Below are 22,991 nucleotides of genomic sequence, written 5' to 3'. Positions count from 1 at the left end.
AATAGAAAACCAAATTTGAATTCTGAAGGAAATAGAATGCAGCATAGAAAGACAAGGAACTAAAAAACATGAAAGATAATTTAGATATGGAGATGATGAGAGAGAGTAAAGAAAAAGGAGAAATAAAGTACTGTACAACAAAAACAAGTGAGTCATGAGGGTAAAACTGAAAGTTAAATGGTCTATAAATTTCTCAGGAGATGAGAAACTATATCCACTTCAGGCAATGTGGGCTGGTGTAAAAATAGAAGTAGAGAGTATAACTCTCACCCAAATAGAGGAGATACAATAGAATATGGAAAACAAGTGTAAATCAATAAATTTTAACGGGAAATAGCATAATAAAAAAGTGGAAAAAATAGAAGGAAAACATATAGATAGTGGGAGCAAAAGAAGGACATAAATACTCACAACAAATGTAAATGGAATAAATTCTCGAGTTAAATACAGATTGCTAAATTTGATGCGACAATCATAAATTTAGCTGTATCTTGTTTACAAGAATTGTGAAAACTAAAAAACATGGAAAACTAGAAATTCAAAACAGAATAGAAGATATAAAGATATGCTAGGAAAATATAAATCAAAAATCAACCCAGGGTAGCTATAATAATATGAGATAAAACAGATGAGGAAAAAAGCATCATTAGGAATTAAGTGGTTAATCCCCACTGGTATATAAGTTAAACTTAGCATGAAGATATAGTCCTTATACTACACACGATGCCATGTGAAGATAATATAGCCTCAACTAGGAAAAGAAGGAGGAGAAGGAAGAGGAGAAGAAGGAGAAGATAAGAAGAAAAAGTCGGAGGAGGAGGAGGAAGTACAGGAGAAGGAGACAGAGGAAGATAAGAAGTAGACATAATATATCATCATAGTGAAGAATTTCAACTTTCCTCGGAGACAAAGAATAACATATATCTTATAATAGAGTGTTTGAAAAACAAATTAGCAAGTTGGATTTAATGGATACACATCGAACCCTATACCCAACAAGTGAAGAACACCTATTCTTCACAGGGACACGGGGAGCATTAATAAGCAGTGAGCATGAACTAGGGTACTAATCAATCCTCAAATAATAGAACACTGGAAATAAGTACAAGTGACTGCTCTATTTTATTCTTGATGCTATTACAAATCCCAGGAATTAGAAATACAGAGAAATTTCTTTGGCTTACGTGTTATTTGTGTTTAGAAATTCTGTAGAAAAGATGAAGACAATATGGGCTATCAGGAATAGGTACCATTAAAGATGTTAATGATTAATTTTAATTTTATATTTTTAAAATATGATATGGATCAGAAGCTTTTTAAACTTTACAATGCTCTCTCTCTTAGAATCCTAAGTGTTGCTAGTCCTTTCAGTCCTTCTTGATTCTTTCAATTGTTCCTGCCTGTTGATGATCCCTTCTTCATTGGATGTCTGAAGTTCACCTTAGTTTCCTGGTTTTGGTGGTGGCAGACGCAAAGGTTTGAGGGGACAGAGGTTAGGCAATTTTATTGACAGCCTTCTGTTGCACCATTCTCATCGTGCACGTGTCATGCGTCTATGCTTGTCATGTATCCTTCATTTGCAATTATTCTTCCTCCCCAGGGCTTTCTCCAATCTCATGCTAATATTGTTGCTCTTCTAGGAAGGATCTAATGGTGTTCTCATATAAACAAGCATTTTGGATCCTGAACCAAAGAGCCATTTACAAGTCTACTCTGAACGTGATCTGTTTTTCCATACATTGTACTTTCTTCTGTGTATTTTACCAGTTTATTTCATGAGTGTGGAATTCAGTAAGGACGTTCCACAGCTGGAGTCATGTTATTTTCTTTAGTTATAAATTCTAAGGCTTCAAGAATGCCATCTGTTGCCACAGACATTCGAGTCAATAGCAAATTTATCTTCATAAAGTCATTGTATTGTATTTGAAGGAAATCATTTTGAGTATTTTCCCTAAGGATCCTTATCCCTCTATGCAGGTTTCAGTACAAGAACTACCAGTATGTTCTGTTCTTGGTTTTTGCCATTGAGGAAATCAACAGGAACCCTCATATCTTGCCCAACATGTCTCTGGGATTTGATCTCTATAATGCCCTGCACAGTGAAAGGACGACATTGGAGAGTTCCCTGATTTGGTTCTATCCCTAATTACGACTGCAGGAGAGAATGTAAGTCTCTAGCGGTCCTTACAGGAACCACCTGGGTAATTTCTGCCCAGATTATAACACTGCTGGAACTGTACAAATTTCCACAAGTAAGACTGGGTGGGATGGGGAGAGATGAAACCACGTCTCCTTTGGTGCCATTTTCAGGGGCTTAAAAAGGAAGAGAGGAGGAGACTGAGTTTGTGCATCTCTCAAAGTATATGATCTCAAAGGCTCCGTCTACAGGACCTCGATGGAGTATGACATTTCCTTTCTTTGGAGTAGAGGGAAGGTTGAAGGGGAAGGAGACAAAGCAGTTTCCTGGAACTCTGACTGATCTTATTTTATAGAAAGCTTTCAGGGAGTGGAAAATGATTAGAAAATGAAATGAGTAATTGTCCCCTTCTACCACTCCAGGTGTTGCTGAACAGCCTTCAGGACTGAGAGTGTGATTTTTGCCAATCCCCTTCCTCATATTGCTTCCAGTTGTCTTTTCCTTTTAGCTTAGCTATGGTCCTTTTGATCTTACCCTGAATGATGATGAGCAGTTTCCATCTCTCTATTAGATGGCCCCCAAGGACACATGTCTAGCCAGTGGCATGGACTCTTTGCTGCTTCATTTCAGTTGGATCTGGGTGGGGCTGGTCATCTCGGAAGACAAGAAAGCTGTTGAGTTTCTTTCAGACTTGAAAGGAGAGATGGAGCGGAATGGAATCTGTGCAGCCTTTGTGGAAATGATTCCTGTGACTGAAAGGTCATATTGCTCAAGGACATGGCCATACGATTTCCAAGTATAGGAAACAGAAGGGAATGTGGTTATCATTTATGGCGATGCCAACTCTCTGATAAGCTTGAGCTTTTCTACTTGGGAGTATTTAGTGATATGGAAAGTCTGGGTCACGACATCAGAGTGGGATTTTATCCACAGTGAGAGAGATTTCATCCTTGACTCATTGTATGGGACTATCATTTTTTCACACCACCGTAGTGAGGTCCCTGGCTTTGAAAATTTTATCCAGACAGTTAACCCTTCCAAATATCCAGAAGATATTTACCTCACTATGTTGTGGTTTCCCTTTATTCCTTGCACGATTTCTGATTCTTACTGTAAAACACTGGAGAATTGTCCACCTAATGCCTCCTTAAGATGGCTGCCTTGGCAGATTTTTGACACAAGCATGACTGAATGGAGTTACAGTATGTAAAATGCTGGGTATGCTGTGGCCTGGAACCTTCACAAGATGCTTCTTCAACATGCAGAAATGCAGCCAGTGCGAAGTTGGGAAGGTCTGGTGTTTTGTCCCTGGCAGGTAAAGTCTCTTCGATTTAACAGAATGTACACTCGTAAAAGTGACTTTCTTATGGTTCCACAGGTGCTCAAACCAAGCAGTTACGATTCTTTCTCCAAGAAAAGCACAAGAGTTTCTATACTTGTTTCACTCTCTAGGAGGTATATCTCGTCCTAGGTAGTAAGTCATCTACAAGAAGGTTCTAGTGGCAACGAGGAAGTTATCTATGAGTCAATATCAATGCTTTGTGTTACAAAGGATCTCAATATCCTGCCTGCCTAACGCTTCAATAGGGAATATCCTGTCTTCTCTCATGAAGCTCCTCAATGACAAGAAGAAGAGAGCTTGTCCTTTATGTGCCTATCTGGTGCTGAACATCATAGTGAATACTTTACATAAATGATCTCATTTAATTCTGCAACCACTTTAGGTATTGCTAACATCATTTTGCAGAATGATGGTCTGGGAAAATTCAGAGAGTGCATGAGGGTGGCTAGATTGTACGTTGTACTCGAGATTTGTCTGAATCCTATCACCACTTATCATCTTGATATTCTTGTCTTTAGGCATTTTCTCTTGAAACTAACTGATATTTTAGAAACCTTATGATATTGTAGTTCTCCATATGATTTCATTTGCTTTACTTCATTGGATACTTGTAATAAAGGTACATTATGAAGCAAGGATTACAGACAATGAAAGGCTGTCCCCAATTCAGGGTTTTTCTCTTTAACACCCGGGCCCACTTCACCACAGGATGATGTGTCTCTTTTAGCTGCACCCCTTTCTGAGGAACATAGAATTTAACAATCCTGCTGGTGACTCAGTGAATTTGGCTGATGAAGGAAAATCAGATTCAGAGTAAACCATTCTCAACTTTTGGAATTTTCCCGAAGGTCTTGGATTTAAGGTGAAAGTAGAAGAATATTCCCAACATGCTCCACGTGGTCAAGAATTGTCTTTATCTGAGGAGGTGATTGAATGGGACACGGGAATTACTAAGGTGGGTTGAACCCAATCACAATTACTTACACCACACATGAATAACCAAAATCTTGTTGGAGTTTTGTGTCCTCTCATAGCTTCATAAAGGGCCATATATGGGAATTTAACAATTCACTTCCAACTGAAGTAATTTTTTCATTTACCAACAATCCAAGATGGAAGCAAGACCTTCATAAGCAAAAGATTGCAATTTGCTGAAGGTTCAGAAAGTGGTTAGTAGTTTTCAGGAACAATTTTTTTTTTAAAAAATTGTTTTGTACATGTTTTCTAGAGATAATTTTATTGCACACTTAGTACACTACAGTATAGTGTAAACATAACTTCTTTATGCACTAGAAATCAAAAAATTGATGTGACTCACTTTATTGCAATATTTGATTTATTGCTGTGCTCTGGAAACAAACCCACAGTATTTCTGAGGTGTACAACTGTTTTATATCATACAATAAGCATGGCGTCCAACCAATGAATCGGATTTAGGTATTTCATGATTAAGTTTGTTAAGGCCCAATACTCTAAAACACTCTAGTAACTTGAAAATTAGGTAAAAGTCACAGCTGTTACCAAGTGTTACCTGATTTTCTCCAAACTCCACACTCTGCATGCAGTGAGAGTTGCAGTCCGGGATTCAGGAAGAGCCCTCAAGAGAGCAATGTTGCCTGTTGTTTTGCTTGCATTTCCAGCCCAGAGAATGTGATTTCCAATGAGATAGGTGAGTATATGCCTTGCAGCGACATTCTCCACTTCTATTTTTTTTTGAAGGGAAATATTTGTCCTGAGCTAACTAACATCTGTTGTCAATCTTGCTCTTTTATTATTGTTCTCAAAATTGTAGTACATAGTTGTATATCCTAGTTGTAAATCATTCTAGTTCTTCTATGTGAGCCACCACCACAGCATGGCAATTCACAGAGAGATGGTGTGGTTCCATGACCAGGAAACCAACATGGGCCACCGAAGTGGTGAGCACTGAACTTTCACCACTAGGCTATCAGGGCTGGCTCTCCACCTCTCTTTTGTATGCACCGTTCTCCCAAAGAAACGGAAAAACTCTGATGAAGACTGCAGGGTCAAAATGTTTCCTTCCTCCATTTAGTAATTTAACTTTTATAGCCAATAATATTTCCTCCCAAAATGATACTCTCTCTCTCTACCTTGAACTAGCTTGCTTGTCTCATTTTAGCATCATTGCAGGCATTATGATCTCAAGGAAACACTTTACGACCACTCCACAGTAACTAACTTAAATCTCTCTCATGGAATCGAACACATGGTATTGTAAGTCTTTACTTTTCATCTTCTTTAAAGCTACATTTAGATCACATTGAACAAATCCTTATTTTTCCAGTGTCTGGTGCTGTTCTTGGCACAGAGCAGGAGCTCAGAAAGGTTGTGTTTGATTTAAGAAGTAAGTATTTCCATGGTGTACAATGAGCTTATGGTACAGCTTGGTTTCTGATCTCCTCGAGTTCACAGGTGAGTAGGGGAGACAACATGCAGTGATGTGAATTCAAGGTGGTGACATAGGGCTGCAATATAGGTACGCAGAGACCCATGGGATGAAATAAGTGATAGTATATATGTTTGTGGGGAGGGAAGTGTCATGGACTTCCTCATAGAGGCAGTAGCATTAGTATTATATCAGACTAATGAAGGTGGATTAAATTCTTGGTAGAAATCTTAGAAATGGCAGAAACTGGCAAATTAGCCCTGCATTTAATATTCTAGGGAGCTGAGAAAAGGTTCAACATGACTAGAACACAGACAATGTGGGTTTGGGAGTTGGGTCATGAAGTAGAAGAGGGACGGAAAACCAATACTGAAGATTTTTCATACAATAATTAACATCTTGGAATTACTCAGATTTATGATATTAAACGGTGCAATGCTGGAATCTCCCCAATGGTGGCATTATCTAATTTTATTTTTGTGATTGATATGAGGCTTAATTTCACAACATGTTTTGTATAATTTCGATTTTTTTTGAATTGTACTGAGATTGATGATATAGTCTGGCATATCGTCAATTTGGATAAAGCTTCCATGTGCACATTTGGCGTGTGGTAAGTTTGGGTATATGTTCCATATGCACATCTAAAGAACACTACATCCATTAACTTCAATTCCTACATGCTTGGAGATTAATAAATACACTTGTAAACAATCGACGATTAATGAGTAAACTATGATGGAAATTAGCATGTATTTCCAATTAAAAATACTATTCATCAAATCTTATGGGGTGAAATTAAATCTATCCTTAAAGAGAAATGTATAATCCTAGATTATATATATTTATATATTATTGTGTATATTTAAATAAAGAAAGGTTGAATTTCTAAGTTCTAAGCATTCATCACAAACTAGAAAAAGAGCAGAAAAGTAAACACAAGGAAAAGAGAAAGCACAAAATGATAAATGTTAGAGGAAGTGTTAACAAAATAAAAGACATACATCAAAGGATAAATAAAACTAAATTAGATTCTAATAAATGACAAATATGCTCAATAAAATCCTAGTACTAGTGTTCAAAAAAAGAGAAAAATTGCAACAAAATAATACCAAGGTTGAAAAGGGAGTAATCTGTGCAGATCATATGGAAAATTTTTAACATGAAGAAAACATATATATCATGTTGATACAATGAAAATTTAGAGGAAATTCACAAATTTCTAGGCAAATAAAAGTTACCAAACTGCCTCAAGAAAAAATGAAAAATCTGAATATTGCCATACCTATTACAGAAATTGAGACCATCCTTTAAAACATTTCTACAAAATTTTATTGTAAGCTATTTATTTTGTACAAAGTTGATGAATCTGCCCAAATATTCAAGAAAAAAATAATATACATCTACTCAAACTCTTCCAGAGAATAGGAAAAACTGAAAACTTTTTGACTCACTTTGAGAGACGAGATTATCATTGGTACTAAAATCTAACAAAATCATTGCAGGAAAGGAAATTACAGGCCACTCTCTTTCTTGGATTAAATTCATTTATACTAAAAAAATAATCAAATCAAATCAAGGTTCCAAATCTAGCCATATTTTATAAGAAGGACATATCATGACCAAATTAGGTTCATGCAATGTAATTCAGTACACTAATCTCTGAAAAAAGAGAAATAATAATCTCAATAACTGTAAGAAAAACTAGTAAAATTAAACACCTATTCATATTTTAAAACAAACAACGACAACAGAAACAACACTTACCAAATCAGAAACAGAAGGAAACTCTCTTACTCCCATACACAGTATTCACAGAATGGAAATTTATGGTGAACTGTTGAAAGCATGGATAAGAGAAGAATGTTCAACATGACTGCCTCTATAAGCCATTAGGCTGGAGGTCTTGCCTGATAAAATATTGGCAGGAAAAGAAATAAAAGGAATAATTTACTTCAAAGGAAGAAGTAAAATTGATGTTATCTTCAGATGCTATTATGGTATAAATGTAAAAACCATATAAATTAATGTATTAACTGAGTTTATTGGTGGCTGAATACAAGGTTAATATAGAAAGTTTTGCTTCCATCTACCCATCATAAGCATTCAAAATTTAAATTTTAAAAAATGACATTTACAACATCTTAAAGTATGAAGTACCTAGAAATAACTTTAGTGAGACTTTCAAAAGATTTCTGTCCATAAATTTATAGAACAGTATTTAGAAAAATGGAGGAAGACTGAAAGAAGTGGAGGGATAAATCAAATTCGTGACTGAACAGACTCAAAGTTCTACAGATATCAAAACTGTCTAAATTAATCTACAGCTTCCACAAAATTGCAGCTAAAATGATGACCCATTCTGTGGAAATTACAACTGATAAAATTCTTATGGAAATGATAAAGGAAAAACTTAGCTAAGAAAATCTTGAAGACAATGAATAGAGTGGGAGGACTTACTCTACCTGACATCAAGTATTATAACATCACAATAGAGGAGGTTCATCAAGAGGATAAACAAGAGAATCAACGAAACCAAGTGGTAAGTTCAGATACAAGCTGTTCATATAGGGACTCACGTATAGACGTCTGATTTACAAGGAAACACTGAGGAGGAGTGGGAAAATGAAAGACTTTTCAATAAACCATGTTGGGTAAATTGGCTGTCTTCATGAAGAAGACAATGACTCGCCAACCCTAACTCACACCATCCACAGAAAACGTTATCAGGCAGATTGTAGTTCTAAAGGTGAAATGTGAGAGAATTTAAAGGGACCTAAAGAGGAAGGAGCAATGCCCCTGTGGAAGGAAAAAGCATGTATTGATACCTGCAGGGATGATTGGGCACGGAACAGTTTCAGAACCACATGAAGATTTGGGAATCTTAAAAATCAGAGCAGAGGTAGTAGAGGTAGGCAAGACCAAGGTTATACAGTCTTTTTGGTCTTCCTAAGAGTTTGTCGGATTTTTTAATGGGCGATAAACATGATCCCACTTACATGTAGAAGTATCACTTGTGATGCAGGACAAGGGCAGGGAACAAGAGTAAAAAGATCTTACGGTAACATAGGAGAGAAGTGACTAAAATCTTAACAGAAGTGGTGAGAGTGAAATCAAGATGAAATGTCTTGGAGATCATGTTAGATGGTAGAAATGGTCTCATTTTGAAACTCCCATGGAGTGAGGTCTATGACTTGGTCATCTCTGTTTCCCTAGAATGTAGCATATTATCTGGCTCATGGAGGTTTTCCAATAACTGCTTGCTCATTGAATGAGTAAATCTAGGCCATAGCTTACAGGGGTATAGCTCAGAGAGACAGGGAGGACATTTGGTTTTCTGCTGAGAAAAAAGTGCTTTCATGAATATGCAAGATAAATACTGAGAAAAATGATAACTTTGTTTACTTAACCATAAGAAAGATGGGCAGTATGAACTGGGAATGGTTCTCTGCAGAGCATTCTGTTATTTGGTGCCTGGAGCAACAAAGGAAGACAATTGGCTAAACTTACCCAATGCCTGCTTTGGGGGCATGGGAATGAGAGAGAATGACTGAATCTGGGCTGAGGACACTTTGAATCTCTCCCCAGACATGGATCAGTGTGTGAAGTGTCCAGCTCATCAGTATGCCAACAGAGGGTGAGATTGCTGCCTCAAAAAAGCTGTGACCTTTCTGGCTCATGAGGACCCCTTGGGGATGTCCCTGGCCTGCACAGCTCTGTGCTTTTCTGTCCTCACAGCTGTGGTCCTGGGGGTCTTTCTGAAGCACCAAGACACTCCCATAGTCAAGGCCAATAATCGGACTCTCAGCTACATCCTGCTCATCTCCCTCACCCTCTGCTTCCTCTGCTCCTTACTCTTCATTGGTCGTTCCAAGACAGCCACCTGCATTCTTCATCAAATCACATTTGAAGTTGTATTTACTGTGGCTGTTTCCACTGTCTTGGCTAAAACTATGACTGTGGCTCTGGGCTTCAAGGTCACTGCACCAGGGAGAATGATGAGTCAATTGTTGGTGTCAGAGGAAACTAACTTCATCATTCCCATCTGCTCCTTTATCCAGCTGAGTCTCTGTGGAATCTGGCTGGGAACCTCTCCTTCCTTCATTGACAGAGATGCACACTCTGAACACGGCCACATCTTCGTCGTGTGCAACAAGGGCTCGGTCACTGCTTTCTACCGTGTCCTGGGATACCTGGGCTCCTTGGCCCTGGGCAGCTTCACTGTGGCTTTCCTGGACCGGTACCTGCCTGACACCCTTAATGAAGCCAAAATCCTGACATTCAGCATGCTGGTGTTCTGCAGTGTCTGGGTCACCTTCCTCCCCATCTACCACAGCACCAAGGGCAAGGTCATGGTGGCCGTGGATGTCTGCTCCATCTTGGCCTCCAGTGTGAGGCTATTAGGCTGCATTTTGCTCCCAAGTGCTACGTTATTTTCCTAAGGCCAGAGATAAACAGATCAAATTTGTTAACGAATAAAACACATTCAGGGAGAAAATAATCAAAATGTAAGTTATTTTCATAGGTCAGAAGAACTTGCATACACTTGAAAAATAAACTACCACATTTTTGCAGATCCACTTTAAGTACCAACTAAACTTACCTTACATCTCCACTTAATTTTTTGCTTTACGTTTGTTTTGGCTTTGTACAATTTTCCTCGGGCATTCAAATGAACAAATACAAAAACATTCATACTAATTCTCCTCTAAAATTATGTGTGAAAGATTGCGAAAATGGCCACATATTAGTCTTCTCCCACTGTCTGTTTGGTCGTAGCATCCCACGTTGACTCTGGGTAGACTTGGCCTTGTAACTTGCTTTGGCCAATGGGACATTAACAAATGACATAAGCAAAGGCATGAAAACCACTTGCTCATTGTTGGTAGTTGTCCTTCTCTGACTGCCCTTGGGAAGCCTGAGGCCATCAATATGTGAATGAGTCTAGATAGACTGCACATCTCCATTACTCCAGGTGACTTCAAGTCAACAATCAGATATGTGAGTAAGGCCGTCCTAGACCAGCCAATCCCAGCTGAGCCACTAATAGATCCAGATCAAAATAACTGCCCAGTTAGCCCACAGAATCTTGAGAAAAAATAAACTATTCTTATTTGAAGCCACCAAATTTTAGGTTGATTTGTTATACAGCAGAAGCTAGTTGATACATTATGCTACCATTTGTATATGTCCTCTCATTATTTGTTTAATTATCACAGATTTCTATTTCTTTATCCAATATCATAGACTGGAATATTTTTCTCTAGATTAAGTCTCTGAAGGAAAATCAGAGACCATATCACGTTCCATTTTACTTTTTCTCCTTCCTCTTTTCAACCAGACATCTTTAAGCATTTATATTAAGAATATCTTCACTAATTTTAAGATTATGGATATTCTTCTATATTGCCATCCACCACTGTTATACGCGGGGGATTTTTACTGTTAATTTTAGCCCTATAATCCATTTGGAATGATTTACTTGTGAATAATGTTAGTTTATGGTCCAGTGTGTTATTTTACAAATGGATATCTTTTAGTCTATAAAATAAACACTACATCATTTTAAAAGTTGATTTGAAGCACATGGAATCTGAATAATGTTTGGAAAGTTGATATCTTTGAAACACTGTTTTCAATCACAAGTATAGTATATCTCTTCATTTAATCAGAGCTTTTACACGCTTTGTATCTCTTAATAATCTTCTTCATATAACTAATGTGTAGTTCCAATTATTTTAACTACTCATCTTAAATAATTCATTGCTCTTAGGAATGGAATAATAGTTTACATGTTTAAACTAATTCTTGCTCATGTAAGAGTATTTTCGATGTTTCATATAAGAATCTAGCTTCCTTATACATTACTGCACTTATTTACCAGTTCTAAATTTTATAAGATATGTCCCACTAAAATAATAGATTTTCTCTTCTTCTCTAATATTATTTACCTCTTATTCTGTTGATTCTCATTTTGTCATGACTGTGCTCTCCATTGCCACACTGAATCACAAGTGTTTGCCAGGAGCATTTTCCTCTTCTTAAGTTTAGCATAAACATCAGATAAATTCCTTGTCAGGGCAGAGCAGGCATCTAAGGGAGAAAAAGTAAAAACGTGAAGGGGAATCATTTCTGCCTGGAAATCAACAGACTTGCTTCTCTTGGCTGTTTGGAACTGGAGATCTTATGACAATGTGGCCAGCTGAGAATCAGAGGATCTTTCTCTAGTCCCAGGAATTAGTCTTGGTCAAATCTCTCAACCTCTTTCGACCTCAGTTTCTTCACCTGTAACATGAAGAGTTGGACGAGTCTTTTTGAGTTCTGAAATCCAGTAACAACAAGATACCCTTCACCCAGATGCACGTGACAAAGATCAGAGAGATTTTTTAGTTGTCTTCTTCTGCATCAACATTGTTATCCATATCACCCCTTAAAGACATATCAAATGTCTACTTTCGCATGACACTGATAAAACAGGTTCCATAACAAATCACTGTTCATTAGGATAACAAATCTATAGTTAATTGTTTAGAGGTAAGTATAGAGATGGGCCCTGCTGGAAACAGCAATCAATGGGCCAAAAAGTCTTGCTTTATGTTACAGCAAGGCTGTGGAAACACTCCCTAATACACCAGAATGCTTAAGTACTTAGAAAGTATGAAATAAATGGGAACCTTGTATCCATGGTTACGAGCTAATTAGGATATGATTTTTAAAATTTTGTTAATGATGCCATTTGCCTGCTATGGGGCTGTTCTCTGGTGAGTAAAGAGCAGATGTATTCAACGCCACTTTCATTGCTTTAATAAATATTTACTCAGTGCCTTCCAATTGCTGCACGATAGCAGTGATCTACCCTAAGAGCATTTATATTCTAGTAGGGTGACACAGACCATAAACAAAAAGAGAATCTTGAGGTGATCAATAAAGTTACATATACATCAAACTTTTTTCATTCTGGACTATTATTCACCCTTTCCCTTCTTTGACTGTTTACCAGAAGTCTAATCATGGACTTGAAAACCCAGAAAGCATGGGTCCCAAGTTTCTTCTCACAACACCCCTGTTTCAAAGACATAGTGTTTATCATCTGACAGTATGTCTCTTTAAGACTAAGTTCCTAGGAATCAGCATTATTTCATCACTTTCTTGAGAGGACCAATGATATTACGAAGGGGAAAAAATATCATATGGGATTTATACTTGAAACGATGTTTCTTCTCTAATTGTGTTATTTAATGTGGTGTGATTTGGGGAAAGTCAGTTACTCCTTCAGAGACAGTGGTAATAATACCCTAAAAAGCATTCTATAGAGATTAAATAAAACAAAGTATGAGAAACTGCTTTGTAAATTGCAAAGTAATCTATTTCAGCTCATTTTTTCTAATAGTATTTTCATTTATCCAATCCTTTTTGACTCTAACAAACCTGCCTAGACTTTTATCATTTATTCAACAATAATAATGGGTCAAAATTGTTGAATATTAGAAATTTCATATGGTTCAACTTAATTAATAGACCATCACAATATTTAATTTGATTATAATTACAGTTAAATTTTTCATGATGCCTTATCATGTGCCAGGCACTTTCTAGGCATCTGACACATATTCACTCATTTAATCCTCACATCAATGCCATGGAGACAATACTATTAACCTCTATTGTATGGATGAGGAACATTAGAGGTTTTATAATTGACCAAGGTCACACAGCTGGTACTCAGGCAGTCCACCTCCAAAATCTCTTTTAGGGATCCATTAGAGGTTGTGGTGCTTACATTGTAAAAGGATCACCTTGGTTCCTGGTTGGTGAATGGATCAGAAGGGACTAAGGAAGAAAGCACATGGCTACTGAAATGATCCAGGCAAGCAATTCTGAATACAGAATTTCCTTCCTTTTTAAGGCTGAATAATATTCCATTGTATAGATGCCCCAGATTTTCTTCATCCTTTCACCCACGGGTGCACAATTAGGCAGTTTCCATCTCTTGATCCTTCTGAGAAGAATGATGGCTGAGCCGAGTCAACACAGGGGGAGGGGTGTGAGCCACACTGGCGAGGGGGGACAGGGAGGATCAGATCAGGGTTGACTTGGGACTCTGTTCTAAGACCAGTGGGAACACTCTGGAGAGATGCGAGTAGAAGGATGATGTGATTAGCGTTTGGTCTAAGCATGTGGGTTAAAATGGACTTAGTGGTTAAGAATGAAGACTTAATAGGCAAGATAGGAGGTGCTGGGAATAAGATTAGGAATAAGATGATTGTTCCCTAGGCCTGAGTGATGGCTGTGGAGTAGGAAAGAAGTAGAAAGAAAAGACCATGGAGAGTAGAACCGAGAGAACATAACGGTACTTTCTTGCCTGCAGGTGTCAGATGGCACAGGGCCCTGACTGTTCTCGCTGCTGTCTGTGCAGACCTGCAGGTGCCCCCTCACCCAGGTCTGTGTGTTCACCCCTCTTTGCCACTCACAGGCCCCCCCTCCACATCCTAAAAGAAGTCAGGCCTTACTTGTGAGGGGGTTGTCTCACACGGGAGACACCTAGGAGAGCCCCTGCAGGCAACAGAGCAGCCCCTTCAGCATCTCCATCACCATCCTCCCTTCCCCTCTCTCGCTTTCCACACCCAGAATGACCCCTGCTCAGTATTCCACACCCCCATGATCTTCCTCCCCCAGGCTTGAGAAGGGTGGGGTAGCCACTGGCGTGGACATCATCTGCACCTTCCATTCTGACCCTTGCAGGTCCCGGGCTGGACAGAGAGTGACTCTACTGGGAGCTGAGCCATGAGAATCAGCTCGTCACCCACCTGGGCTCCTTCACCCTGGACGGGGACAGCCTCTACTTCAATGGTGAGGGGCTGTGCTACAGCCACGCTGTCTGTTCTGTGTTCCCTCCATTGCTCTAAAGTGAGCTATGATCCATCTCTCTATCCTCCTGGTCTGGGTTCAGTCTTCTCATCACTGTGTGATCACTGGTTCCAGCCACCTTCCATCTTATTGCCTTCCCCCTGAACACCCCTCCACTCGTCCCCTCTGCTTTCCCCTCTGCTTTTCCAACAAAGGTCCCTACATCCTTCCTCTCCCTTAATTCTTTATGTTCACCCCAACTCTTGCTCAGCTCCTCTCGCCTTCTCTTCACAGGTTACACCTATGGAGCCGTGGCCCCGACTACCACCAGTGAGTATTCCTGGCCCTGATCTCCTGGGTCCCGTTTGCATTTGGAGTTTGGGAGCACTTGTTCTCCTTCATCTGCTGTCCTTGGTGAGGGAAGGACCTGGAAGGGCCCTAATTCATCCCTTCTCTCCCTCCCGGGTTCTGGTGGAGAGTCCCAGCCCAGTGTGAGAAAGCCTTAGACACAGACATGTTCTCCGCCACATTCTGACCCCACATGGTTTTCACTTTAATTCTCCTAAAGCCCCGCCCTTGGTCCTCCTTTTCCAGGTATCCCATCCATCTGCCCATTTTTCTGCCTATCTGTCTTTCCTCCGAGTTCAGTCACTCTTGTTCACCTAACTCTCTCTCTTGGGCTCCTCTCATCCACAGGCTTGTTCATCCCTCTACTCAAACAGTCACCGTCCCCTCACTTTCATTTATGCTTCACCTGTGAATGGTGGTCCTGAGACAGCCAGTGCTGGAGCCCGTGTGAGCCTCGGGGCTCTTCCCACTCTGTCCCTCCCTAGTGACAGCCTTATCCACAGCTCCCAAGCTGGCCACCACGTCCATGCATACTTGATCATCAGCTGAGCCACCATAAGCCACCACAGGTATCTGGGGGCCCCTTTTCCTTCCCAAGAGAAGCTCTCTGGCCCCACTCCCCATGAGCCAGGTGTGATCCAGGAGCTGGGAAGACAAGGTATGAAATTTTGGTTTTAGGACAATCATGTTGATCACAAAGATTATACCAACGATTCAGTCTAAGGTCAGCTCTCAGAGAGCCCCTAGTCTTGTGAAATTAACACACCATTATAATACAATGTGGGATATTTCGGGGAGAGGCACCTGGCGTAATTTGGAGGGAAGGAGCTTGCTAGAGAAAGTTTCACCAGAATGAAGTCTTTAAGAATGTGTAGGAGGGACCCTGGCAAATAGAGGATGAAGGGTTTTCCTGGCACAGAGGATTCCATGAGCAAAGGCTCCGGCCAGAAACAACATGCCATATGGGGAGAATTGAAACGAATTTGGGTTGCATGAAGCATAATGTTTAACCCGCAATAGATGGATAAATTGAGACTGAAAGGTCAGCAGGAGCCAGACTGAGTAGAGCCTTGAGTGCCAGGTCAATAAGGTTGAACTAAACACTGAAGGCCATAGGGAGCCATGGGTGGTACTAGAGCAGTGGTGGCCCTAGTGAGGTATTCATTTCAGAAGGATTCTTCCAGTAGTCCATGTAGAACATCCTTTACACAGAGCATCCAGTGAGCTTGCTGGGGTGTTGGTCCAGGTGAAGGAAGTTAAGACCTGAGCTAGGACAGGGATGGAGAGAGGGAGTGTATGTGAGGACAAGTGTGCAAGGTGAATGGGTGTTAATGGGAGGGAGGAGGAGCTGAGTAGATATGCTGGTTCTGACTTGGGTGACCACACGGGTGGTTGGTGGTGCCACTGGGACATAAGACGACAGATTATAATGAGAGCAGGACTCTGGTCTGGTCTCAGGCCAGCTTTCAGAGATGGCCATCGGTCTCCCTCTCGTATTGCAGCTTTGGGGCACAACGTGAAGACCCTCACAGTCAACGTCACCATCTCCACCCTACGGTATTCATCAGACATGAGCAATGGCTAGGCCACGTTCAACTTCACTGAGAGGGTCCTGCAGAGCCTGGTGAAACCCTGGTTCCAGCAGCTCCTGGTGGGTTAAATCCCACCCAGCCGCTCTTCCAACCCCTGTGCCTCCTGCTCCTTCTCCTCCTCCTTCCTCCCCAGTTGGATCATTGTTCAAGAAGAGCAGCCTGGGCCCCTTCTACTCAAGTTGCAGACTGGTCTCCCTCAGGTGAGACCCTCCCCTCAGCATTTGCCCCTAATGACAACTTTTGTGACCACCCCTCTCTGTCTCCCCAATGTCCTCCAATTTCCTCCTTCCTGTTCTGGCCCCCACACCCAGAGGTTTCAGGACCTCTCTCTAGAGTCCCCACATCCCTCTCTCCCCAGGCCTGAGAAGGATGGGGCAGCCACCTGTGTGGACGCTGTCTGCACCCACCACCCTGACCCCGTGGGCCACCCTGCCTCTGTGCTGGGAGCTGAGTGTCTCCACCTGTTTGCTCTTCCTCTCGGTGGCTCCTGGCTCTGCAGCCCAGAGTTTATCCATCCAGAGAGAACACCAGCTACATTTCCGCATCATCATCTGGAACCTCAGCATCTCGGAGTCCACATCCTCGGAATACCCCACCCTGCTTAGAGACACCCAGGACCAGGTGGGGTCTCCCACTCCCGTCTCTCTCTGCCCCGTAAGGAGGGCACCATCATTCCTTCATCTGACTTACATCTGTTATGTGATTGTTTCAACCCTTCACTTTCCCTGCATGTCTGGGTTCTCTCAGTGTCCAGAGGTGATGTCCTAGCTGCCTTCCCCATTTCTCACATGGGTAAACTGAAGCTCAGAAATGGGAGTATTTTGCCTAAGGTCACACAGTAAGTTAGTGGCAGAGCGAGGATTAGAAGTCAGGTCTCCCTTGTCCCAAGGTCTGTGATCTTTCACTGGCTCCAGTGGCCCCCTGCATCCCCAGGAGACCTTCATCTCACCCACTCTCCCTCGCGTTTGTTCTAGGTCACCAAGCTGTACAGCGGCAGCCAGCTTTGAGACATATTCCATTCCACTCCTGCCTGGTCACCAACTTGATGTAGGTTGAGGAGATTGGAAGCATTGGCTGAGGTGGTGGCTGATGACTCTGTGCTCCCGTGACACATCATTGATCTGGAAGTCATTTACATCGTGCCCATTCTGCCCCACATCCCTGTCAGCTAATCCTAACATCTCCTTCCATAGGCTTTTGGGGGATGAGAAAAGCATTAACATTTGGTGCCACCAACCTCCAGCATCCTGCTCCTCCTCCTCTTCTGGAGACTTTCAACAAATATCAGCAGTCTAACTGTGCTCTCCAATAGTGGAGCCGCTAACCACATGGGGCAATTTAAATTTTTTATACACCTATTAGGATACGATTCACATATTGTGTGTGGAGAAGAGTGTACTTTTTAGGTTTTTCTATATACCATATCTTCTCATCTGCAAAACAAATAGTTTTACCTCTTCCCTTCCAATCTGGGTTGCTTTTATTCCTTTTTCTTGCCTAATTGCCCTCATTAGAACCTTTAGTACCTGTGATTAACATACGAGATATGGGAAGACATCATTGTCTTGTCCCTGGTCTTAGGGGGGAATTTTCAGTCTTTCACCATTGAATATGGTGTTAGCCGTGGGTTTTTCATCGATGCTGTTTATAGGTTGAGAAAGCTTTTTCTATTCCTAAATTGTTGAGTGCTTTCTTTTTTAGACATGAAGGGCGTTGTATTTTGCGAAATTCTTTTCTGTATATGTGGTCAAGATTGCGTGGTATTGGCCCTTATTCTATTAATATTGTGTAATACATAGTCAAGTTTTCAGATATTAAGCCAACCCTTCAACTAGAGGTGAGAGATTAAGATGTTCTCAAGTGTTTCTTGTGCGTGCCACAGCCCTGAGCCCTTCTGGCCTTCTAGATGCCCGCAAATACACTGGAGATTTTCAAAGCCCCCTGTGGACATCTCATTCCCCCAATTTTTCTTCTAAGTTTTTGGCTCACCATTGCCTGCCTCAGCTCGTATCACTCCATCAGGCAACTACAATAGAAAACAGTTAGCCCTGAATATTTTTAGAAAGTGCCCTGGGGTCAGACTTTCCTCTCTGGGCAAGCTCTGAGTCAAGTAACGCCAAGCCCTGAACATGGGGCTTTTTTGGGGAGCTGCCAGGCAGATCAGCTAGTGACAGTTCGATGGGGATGGGTCTTTTCAGAGCTCCAAACCCATTATGGCTGCTTGGCTGCTGGTTGTCTCAGCTACCATGGTTCTGAGACTGATGGTTTTCAAAGTTATGGAGGATATTGTGAGAGCAGGATGGGAATACTGCAAGGTATAATGCCACAAAGTTTGCTCCCATTATCAAGATTCCACCATGTTTCTTCACTAAACCTTCCTCAGATTCTTACAAGCCGTTGATTAATTTCTAGACTTCTGAAAAGTTGATTTTGACAATTTTTACCAGTGTTCTCATTGTTTTTATGCATTTGCAGAACACCTTTCTCAAATGTTTCAAAAATGTTCTCCCTGTGGTTATTTATTTATAAATTAATTACTTAAAATGAAATTACATGAGAAACTCAGTTCCTCACTCACACACACTCGCCACATTTTAAGTGCTTGATAACAACATGGGGCTAATAATGAGTGTATTTGGTAGTGCAGACAAATGTTTACATTATTGCAGAAAGTTATCTTGGACAAGACACAGAAGCAGGGAATCTAGAATCAGGGTAGAATTCTAGACACCCTTGTTCATCCCTTGTGCCCTTCCATGTCTGTCCCCCACAGTAACCACACTGGAGTGGACTCCCTGTGTACCTTGCCGCCTTGGCACAGAGATTGGACAGAGTTGCCATCTATGAGGAATTCCTGTGGTTGACCCAGAATGGACCCAGCTGCAGAACATGACCCTGGACAGGAAGAGTGTCCTTGGGGATGTTAAGGCTCCCTGGTCATTGGCAAATGAAGTGAGACCTTTCTGGGGACTCTGGATGCCTGGGGCTGAGAGAGCATTGAACTTTCTCAGGCTGGCAGGAGGTGGCATAGTCCCCCAGTCTTTACCCACAATAGAGAGAGAGACAAGGACACCAGTGTAATATTGGAGGCCGTCACCTTCTCCTAGACAGCTCTGTGACCTCAAGCTAGTCACCTCCCCTCTCTGGACTTTTGTTTCCCTATCTCTCCACTGAAAGCCACTGGGCCAGATGGTCAGTGAGGGCCTCCATCTCTGTGTGAAGCAGACTTACAGGTTTGGGCGTCATGTGGTTTCTGATCCACAGGCTATAGTTTGCCAAGTCCCACTCTAGATGAGCACCAATGCACTAGAACTTTCTGCAGGGGTGGAATGTTCTATATCTGTGCTTTCCAGTGCATAGCCACATGTGGCTGTTGAGTACTCGAAGGATGGTATTGTGACTGGTCTTTATTGTTACTGATTTTTAATGTTACTGAGGTACTAGATTTTTTGTTTTATTTAACTAAAATTAATTTTAATTCAAAAAGAGACTTGTTGCTGCTCCATATCAGACAGCACACCTTTAAGAGTTTGTCTGGATAGAGGTACAAATAGGGGGGCCTGCACCCCTCCCCCCATGCCCACTGAGTGCTGTGTGTCCTCCCCTCCTGGAGTTTATGTTGTATCTGGCAATAACAAGAATAGAGAATTGAAACATCAATTATTTGATGTGAACAAACTCATACTTGGAGGCGGTATTAAGAGAAGACTTCCTGTAGGAGATTACATTGTAGGTTAATCCTAGAAAATGAATATTAAGCAAATAGATCAAGTAGAAGCGGATGATGTGTTTCGAGGTATGGAAGAACACTTTTGAGTGGGATTTTACAAATTTAGAGCGATCCCAAAGGCTTGCCAACTGTGATGACCCATTCTCCCCCCTACCGTTCTAAGAACGTCCAGTCCAAATTCAGTCCTCTGTGCCCAGAGGTATGAATTTGGTTTAATTTATTACATTTTTGTTCTGTGTTAATGGTCTTGGATTTTGTAGCAAAGTGTGCTCACTTTTTAGAGATGGAAACTAAAATGGGGTGAAACATCATGATGTCTACTTGACTTTAATATTTCATTATAATCATGGGATGAATCAAGGGTGGCAAGTGTTAATAATTTATACATTGATGAAATATTGTTTTAATTGGATGGAATATACATTGTTAAATCTAGATGATGGATGTTTATGAGACTGCTCCCTTTAATTTTCTGTGTCTAAAAAGTTTTATTAAAAAGAGTGAAACACACTCACATGCATTCTCCATTTCATTCACTTCCAGAATATTCTCCCAATAGAGATGATACCTTGACTGAGAAGCCTGGTAAACCTGCAGGAAGCCCCAGCCCATGGTAGGGGACGAGTATGTTGATGCTGTATCTCATCAAAGAGAACCGTGCGCACAGTGTTTTGGATGATGAAGAATGTTGGCCAACCCTTGTCAAGGACGCTTGAGGCACAGTGGGGTCACCAGGAGCCCTTGGGCGATGACAGGACGTGGCTTACCTCACCACTTGTCTCCCCAGACCTCCCCTTCTGGGCCCTCATCCTCATCTGCTTGGCTGGACTCCTGGTGCTCATCACAGGCCTGATCTGCTGTCTCCTGGTAAGCCATGACTTGTTGCTTGTCTTCTTCTTATTGCGTTGTAAGAGCTCTTTATATATTATAAATTCACATCCTTTTCTAGGGATATGTTTTGCAGATGTTTTCTCCCAATCTGTGCGTGACTTGCCTTCTCCTTCACAACATGAGTCATTGGGGAAATGTAAGTGACAGTCATCATGAGATTCCACCACACTTGAGAATGGCTAACATTAAAAAAACTTACTATAGCAAGTGTTGTTGAAGATGTCAAGTCACTGAAACTCTCATCGAGTGCTGGTGAAAAATAGCTTGGATGTGTCTTTAATAATTACATATGTCTACCCAGCCATTCCTCTCCTAGGAATCCATCTAAGGGAAATAAACACATATGTCTATACACAGGCTTGTACACACATGTTGATAACAACCTATTTATAGTAGACAAAAACGGAAAACAACCCAAATGTCCATCTACTGGTGAACGGATACACAAAGTGTGGTATATCTCCACAGTGGAATACTATTCAATCATAAAAAGAAATGAATTATTTTTTTTCTTTTTTAATTATTCTATTGAAATTATAAAGGGTTTTAACATTGTGTAATTTCGGGTGTTCATTATTATTTGTGAATTTCTGTATAGACTGCATCGTGCTTACCAGTGGTAGTCTAACTTTTTTCCATCACCATGCATATGTGCCCCTTTAACTCTTTCCCTCAACACCCAGCCCCCTTCCCCTCTGGTAAGCACTTATCTGTTCTCTTTATCCCTGTGTATATTTATCTTCTACATATGAGTGAAATCATGCATATTTCTTTGTCTGGCTTATTTCATTTAACATCATACCCTCAAGGTCCATCCAAGTTGTTGCAAACAGGATGATCTTGTCTTTTTTTTCTGGCTGAGTAGTATTCCATTGTATATAATACATACCACATCTTCTTTATCCATTCATCTGTAGCAGGGCACTTGGGGTGCTTCCATGTCTTGGCTATTGTGAATAATGCCGCAGTGTACACAGGGGTGAGTAAATCTCTTTGAATTGTTGATTTCAATTTCTTTGAATAAATACCCAGTAGTGGGATAGCTGGAAGGTATGGTATTTCTATTTTTAATTTTTTGAGAAATCTCCATACTGTTTTCCCTGGTGGTTGCACCAGTTTGCATTCCCACCAGCAGTGTGTGAGGGTGCTTTTTTCTTCTTATCCTCTCCAACATTTGTTAGTTTCTGTCTTAGGAGTTATAGCCATTGTGACAGGTGTAAGGTGATCTCTCATTGTAGTTTTGATTTGAATATCCCTAATAATTAGTGATGTTATACATCTTTTTATGTGCCTGTTGGGCCTCTGTATATCTTTGGAAAAATGTCTGTACATATCCTCTGCCCATTTTTAGATTGGATTATCTTTTTTATTGTTGTTGGGTGTGTGAGTTGTTTATATAGTTTGGAGATTAACCCCTTGTCAGATATACGATTTGCAAATATTTTCTCCCAGTTCGTGGGTTGCCTTTTCTTTTTTTTTTGAGGAAGAACAGCCCCGAGCTAACATCCGTGCTAATCATCCTCTTTTTTTCTGAGGAAGACCGGCTCTGAGCCAATATCTATTACTAATCCTCCTCCTTTTTTTTTTTTTCCCAAAGTCCCAGTTGATAGTTGTACGTCATACTTGCACATCCTTCTAGTTGCTGTATGTGGGACGCTGCCTCAGCCTGGCCAGACAAGCAGTGCGTCTGTGCGCAT

The 22,991-nt window shown here is 40.8% G+C and overlaps 2 long non-coding RNA genes across 3 annotated transcripts; both read left to right on the top strand.

Annotated features, from left to right (window-relative positions):
* The first annotated feature begins 15,008 nt into the window (after window positions 1–15,008).
* On the top strand, window positions 15,009–19,527 carry LOC131403062 (uncharacterized). 2 transcript variants are annotated; one of them, XR_009219185.1, is made up of 3 exons: window positions 15,009–15,147; window positions 17,648–17,720; window positions 19,447–19,527. It is a non-coding gene; the product is annotated as an uncharacterized LOC131403062 (long non-coding RNA). The 2 variants fall into 2 exon arrangements; XR_009219184.1 differs by lacking the exon at window positions 15,009–15,147 and adding an exon at window positions 17,266–17,294.
* Window positions 15,278–17,091, top strand: LOC131403063 (uncharacterized). The gene is made up of 3 exons (XR_009219186.1): window positions 15,278–15,327; window positions 16,584–16,732; window positions 17,032–17,091. It is a non-coding gene; the product is annotated as an uncharacterized LOC131403063 (long non-coding RNA).
* Window positions 19,528–22,991: the final 3,464 nt, after the last annotated feature.

The sequence above is a fragment of the Diceros bicornis genome, unplaced genomic scaffold (genome assembly GCF_020826845.1).
Source record: "Diceros bicornis minor isolate mBicDic1 unplaced genomic scaffold, mDicBic1.mat.cur scaffold_54_ctg1, whole genome shotgun sequence".
Taxonomy (NCBI): Eukaryota; Metazoa; Chordata; class Mammalia; order Perissodactyla; family Rhinocerotidae; genus Diceros; species Diceros bicornis.
The sequence above is the reverse complement of the archived record's forward strand: the minus strand, read 5'-3'. Positions and strand labels throughout refer to the sequence as shown.